A 6,636-nucleotide genomic window follows, 5' to 3' on the forward strand; every position below is an offset into this window, starting at 1 on the left:
ATAGTTAAAGAAAGCCTTTGCCACTATTCTTAACTTAGGGTTCGTTAGGGTTAGCAGTATTTCTATTGCATGTGTTTGAGTGGGGGGGATTTCGAGTCTTGGAGCGATGCTGGCTATGGCTACTTTTGCTTGGTTGCTTGCAAGTGGTTTGAATGTAATCCACGGTGGGTAAGGGGTAATTAGGAAGGGGGTACTTCGGCCTACTTTTACTTTCAAAGTAAGTTTTGTCACCAGTTTTCTGCTAGGCCTCGTTTTTTGAGATTTGATTGGGGGTCTTCTACATTTTTGCGACTGGCTTTAGTAAGGGTATGGGTGGGAGCACTGCTAGGAAGATCTAATTTTGTTCTAAAACACAGTTTACAGTACACCTAGCTTGAGGGGAAAGATCCGCTACATTAATTTGCCCATACTTATTTATCCTTCGAAAGGTGACTCAGAGTACGCACTTTCAAAAATATTGTACTGTCTACTAGGAAAATCAAATTGTGACTTTTTGCACTCCACAGCCTACATACCTTATATTTATTTATCAGTGGTGTTGTAATATTATATCACTTCCTGTTTTTCGTTGAATAATTACAGGCCGGGTTTCAGTCTCTGCAATGGGGAAAAAAGGATGGAGTCAGGCTTCACAGTAGCGAGCCACAATTCAGCATCAGGCAGGCAGTGGACAGGGTGTCTTCTGGTGACCAACATCGATGGACGAAGTGTCGGCTGCAATGGAGGAGTGCCGCTAATAAGAGGATTTTTTTTCTGCAGGCAACTTACTTACCACTTCCAACAGGACCACTACAACCACATAGATACAGTATCCCTTGCCTTTTTCTCTGACTGTGACTGCATTTCTTGGATCTCTCTCTGCTTCTAAATTGATCCCTTAACACATCACTTAGTCCACTCCACTATCACATCTGCACCACACATAGTCATTTGTAAGTGCTCCTACGTAATTCCCAAGTCGCAGCACGCCCCAGGCCGTAGAGGACTGGGATGGCCCCAATGATGAAGCATGTCACCAAGGGGCAACCCTGGTGAGTGAGGGGACACCTAGAAAAAAAGCAATTTCTCCTTTTCTATCTACTATACCTTCCAGACCAACCCCACTGAGTGTTGTTGTGAATGGATTTATAGTGACCAGCAAGGCTCTCGTGTATCTGGCTACAGAGACCTTATGTTGAATATCGTTATCAATAATTCCACACAGGCCCTGTACTGTCGCATTCTTTCTTCCACAGTTGTCGAAAGTACTACTTACTTTTCACTGACATGCATGCAGTAGTGCATGCACTTTCAAAGATTGATGGATAGGTTTGTACCCAAAGAATTGTTTATGTTCAATTGTTTGTCTATGCTGTGCTTTTTTTACAGGTTGTCTTCTGGTCACCAACAACGATGGACGAAGCGTCGGCTGCAATGGAGGAGTGCCGCTAATAAGAGGATTTTTTTTCTGCAGGCAACTTACTTACCACTTCCAACAGGACCACTACAACCACATAGATACAGTATCCCTTGCCTTTTTCTCTGACTGTGACTGCATTTCTTGGATCTCTCTCTGCTTCTAAATTGATCCCTTAACACATCACTTAGTCCACTCCACTATCACATCTGCACCACACATAGTCATTTGTAAGTGCTCCTACGTAATTCCCAAGTCGCAGCACGCCCCAGGCCGTAGAGGACTGGGATGGCCCCAATGATGAAGCATGTCACCAAGGGGCAACCCTGGTGAGTGAGGGGACACCTAGAAAAAAGCAATTTCTCCTTTTCTATCTACTATACCTTCCAGACCAACCCCACTGAGTGTTGTTGTGAATGGATTTATAGTGACCAGCAAGGCTCTCGGGTATCTGGCTACAGAGACCTTATGTTGAATATCGTTATCAATAATTCCACACAGGCCCTGTACTGTCGCATTCTTTCTTCCACAGTTGTCGAAAGTACTACTTACTTTTCACTGACATGCATGCAGTAGTGCATGCACTTTCAAAGATTGATGGATAGGTTTGTACCCAAAGATTTGTTTATGTTCACAATTGTTTGTCTATGCTGTGCTATTTTTTCTTGTCTCCCAAAACCTTTCCCAAAAACCCCCGTACCCATCCATTTTTTAAACCCTAACCCTCTTCCCCCGGGCTGTGTGGTTTTGATTGATGTGTGACTAAATTACAGCAATAAATCCACACACTTGCTGGGGAGGATAAGGTGATAGCAACAGGCTGGTGAAGAAATCCGAGGATATATTCTTACTCTGCTTGACAAAGAACCATGGCTAATGTCAAAGAACTTCAACCGAATTAGTAGTTATACTTTACCATTTGTTAGGCTACAATGTGGCACTGTTCTACTGTACTTCTGTCACCTGCTATATTCTCAGTTGTACCGTTGAATTGCTCAGGAGGACAAACCAGATTTCCTTTTCTTTTTTTTCATAGGCATGCAACTGCCACTGTGTCACACGACTAGTACCACCGCTATGAGGAAATGTTATCCGACCAAGATTGCCAACCTTATTCGCTGTTTCCCGTGGAGCCAGCCCTGGGTCTAGCCCTACTTTCAAACACAAATTACAGGTAAGATAAGTGTTTGGTGGTTTGGGGGTATAATGGAGTATTAGTAGGAGAGACGAGAGACTGAAGGTAGTACTACTAAAGTCCTAGGACTCTTGGATTCACTTCACTTACTCTGTGAGAGGCACTTAGTGTTGAAAACATTTGGGCATTTACACTTAAAGGAAGAAAATGGAACTAAACTTTCAGGAAAACAAAGTCACTGTTAAACCCCCACCCACCAGGCAAGCAGTAAGAAACGGGTATGCTCAGATAAAGTTTGAAAAAGTATATTTATATCCCTAACAAAATAATCTCCCGCAAGACCCTCCCTAACCCCAACGATTGTCCTTCAAAAGTCCCCAAAAACCCAACTCCCAATTCCCACCCCCCAAAAGTCTCTAAAAAAGGGGCAAGGGACACTATGGGTGGATGCTGTCAACTTTTTGGGCCAGGGCATCATGCTCCTGGCGGAGCAAGGCGTGCTCTACGCGGAGCCCCTCCAACTCCTTTGAAAAGTGGTGGAGCTCCTGCTGGAGGCGGGACACCATCAGGGTACTGCGGCGCAGGCGTGCCTTCAATGCCTTGCAGGTGCAACGGCTGTGAGAGGAAGCTGTTGTCCTTGCTACTCGGCGGTGGCGTTTGGCTTTGGCAGCCCGGCTCAGTCTGGGTGGACCACTGTGCTGGGTGGCACTGGCAGCCCGTGGGGGCACGGAGGCCGATGCAGACGACGTAGTTGTTGTGGTCGACTGCACACTTTCTTCGTCCTCCAGGGCCACCAGCTGCCGATATTCGGCCACAGTGGCATCGATCCTCCGTTGCCGGGCCGCTCCAGCCAGCTCCTTCCTCCTTGTTCGTTTGGAAGGAGAACCTATATGAAGAAAGAAAGACATAGTCTGTAACCAATGCTCTTTAAGATTAACTCAATCATTCAGCAGAAATTTGTGTTGCACTACAACTAGCAACTTGCAAGCGCATTACATAACTATTGAGGCCAGTATCTATCTAACCTCACACTTCTTCATCCTTGCTCTAACATTAGTGGGAGTTTAAGGAACAAATTCTACGAGCACTATGGACTTCCATTGGAGTCGACTATGAAAGTACACCAGTCTTATTCTTCTTCTTGTCTCTTGTTTAGGAAAATTGGTACGTTATCTTCTGCAAGCCGGCATAATGCCAGCGCAGTAAACTTGCACCCGAGAAAAAGAGACGCACGCCATGAGGAGTGACCTAGACTTGCGTTGCGTTACTGTACCCGTCCAGTACATGCAGGTGGTGAAGCTCTTACTTTTCTATTACGGGTGGCACTGAGAATACTCTGTTACAACTCAAGGGCTACTGCTTAATTAATTTAACTTTCACCCTACAGTGGAAATGAGTACTAGAAATGGAAAATTGAAGAAGATAAATAATCTGATTATCTATCACTTCACATGGGATGATTTTGCTTATATATGGGATGACTTTAGGTGCTTTGCTTTTTATTGAGTGACCAGTGATACATCCACACATGAATGACTGAGTACTACTAAACTTATTAAGAGAGGTAGGGAGTGGCCACCGTAATAACCGGATCTATGCTGTGCTTGCAATACAAACTACTGCTACTATTGATGGTAGTATTTGGACAAAATTAAAACTTCTTTTCCTTGCCTTTCCTACACTGGAACGGACGTGCGGGTGCAGTGTTACATGCTCTTCAAAGTTACCCTTAGTTCATCCACTGACCGTCTACTCTCTCTAGATCATGGGTACTCACAAACTTTCTCTCAGGGGCTAAATTTACAGTGTAGTTTGTGGCCGAGGGCCGCACTGGTGGGGGCGGAGTCAGAGGGGGCGGGGCTAAAGCAAAACGAAAACTTGTGACCATGAGGTTGCACACAGGTCCCTGCAGCAGATGCCCTCATCCACTGAGCCACCAGACCCAGCATTTACATACATCTCTCTCCCTCCTGCTCTCCCTCCTGCCCTCCCTCTCCATCTCTCTCTCCCTCCTGCCCTCCCTCTCCCTCCCCCTCTGTCATCTCACTGTGTGTGTGTCTATCTGTGTCAGCCTTCAGCCCGGGTTGAGACCGCTTCCTCAACGCGCACACACAGACAACAACACCAAAGTACTTAACAGGTCTTTAAAAGACCATTAACATATTATTGAGGCTTTGTTTGTTGTAGCGCCCCTGCATCTCCACCCTGACAATCACTGCTAGCCCGGCCCCACAGAGCAGAGGCTTTGTTCTATTTCACCTCTTTGTGGCCTTGCATCTCCACTCTGCTCTGTGGGGGCCGGGGGAGCAGTGATTGTCAGAGTGGAGATGCAGGGGCGCTAACAGGTGAAATACAAAAAAGCCTCTGCTCTGTGGGGGCCGGGGGAGCAGTGATTGTCTGCAAGGTCTGCGCACCGCCAAGGAAGGCTTTCCGGGCCACCACCGGCCCGCGGGCCGTACTATGAGTACCCCTGCTCTAGATACACATATGCTATCTAAGAGTCAGATAGTAGCATGATCCAGGTATATGGACACATACTGTTTCTGTGTCACCCACCCAGGCTGTTGTCCATTCACCCATCATTGCTTCATCATTCACCCAGCCATGCATCTCATATTCTTGCCTTCCCAGCTAGTCTTCAATCTCAATAAGTAAGGAATATATAAGAGCTTACCTCTGGCCGCCACCACCACCGTCTCAACTCTCACAGCCGCCGCCTCCTCCCCTGAAGAATCGCCCTCCGCCTCCGTGTCGAGCACCACCACCTCCACGCTGGCCCCGCCACCAGATGTTCCACCTACAAAGTACATTTCAGAATGTTAGAATAAAGCACTCACTAGTCTTTGGTCTAGGAATGAAGACATGTGAAAACAATGTAATTTGTGACTGTCTACTTTAAAGTTAAAAACAATGTCCCTTTTTCCAGGGAAGGTTGTCTTGCTGCACTTTTTGGCACAACTGATGAAGGCTGTTTTTTTAACACGCACCATTTTTCTCCACACAGACAGAAGATGGACTTCTAACAACAAGATCAAGTTGAAACCAGGTGAGAGCTCGGCTCGACCACAAGAAATGTCTTCAATTAATCGTCAGCACTAACCACTTTTCCATTATCAGTTAAACGTTTAGTTTTATTATGACTTCATTTTAATAAATGTGTTTACTATTAATAAAGCTTTTAAACTTAAATACAATCTGTGTTTTTTGGTCCAGACTAGAGTGACTGAGCGAAAGGTTTTGCAATTTTTGCAAGCATGAATCCAGATAGAACACTTCAAAAGACATTATGGACAATCCCAGAGGAATGCACTAAGTTGATAGAGCTATTGCTGACTAGAATCATGGGAGTTTCGCCAACCGTGCAATCTTAGTTAGCTACACAGACAGACTAATAAGAATAATCTAGTAATACCACAGGGAGTCATAGTAGAGGCAGGATAAGAATTTAGATACAGTCTACAAGAAGATCAAAGACAATTTTGAAAAAAGTCAAATGAGGAACGCTAGGAAAAATAGGTACTAGTCTAAAATGAAAACTTACTGGGGCCAGCAAAGGAGCCCTCGCCTGCCCGATCCTGGCCCTGTTGAACAGCATCCGCCGCCTGCTGCTCCTGTGTCCTCTCGCCCCTGGGGGGAGCTGAGGTACAACATGAAAGAAAGAACAGAAAACATGGATGATTGTTGCTTGTCAATGTCAACCAAATCAAACATTTCAAAAGAACAATAACAAAATATTTCCGCGAAATTATATTGATTAGGGTTAGTTTTCATTTATTTGCGGACCTGTGACTTCGAAAGTCACGTAACTCACTAAACAAAGTACTGAAAGGTTCACCTAGGACTGACAGGCAGCAGTCCGCAGGCAAGACGCAAAGTGACAGACAAACTCCATTGTGATTTCAGTCAGATCAGTGACAACACTAACAGTTGCCTGCTACATTACCAGTCATTTAAATAGTCAAACTATCAATCCACCGCCACTATTTTTCTTATTGTCAGGGGTACAAAGGAAGGGGCAGATTTAAGCCCCTTGCGGCTCTTTTGCGCCGTTCTTGCGTGACTTTTGTGACGCAGCAGCTAAACAAAAAAGGGCGCCATGGTGCGG

Source organism: Lissotriton vulgaris, unplaced genomic scaffold (genome assembly GCF_964263255.1).
Source record: "Lissotriton vulgaris unplaced genomic scaffold, aLisVul1.2 SCAFFOLD_2711, whole genome shotgun sequence".
Lineage (NCBI taxonomy): Eukaryota > Metazoa > Chordata > Amphibia > Caudata > Salamandridae > Lissotriton > Lissotriton vulgaris.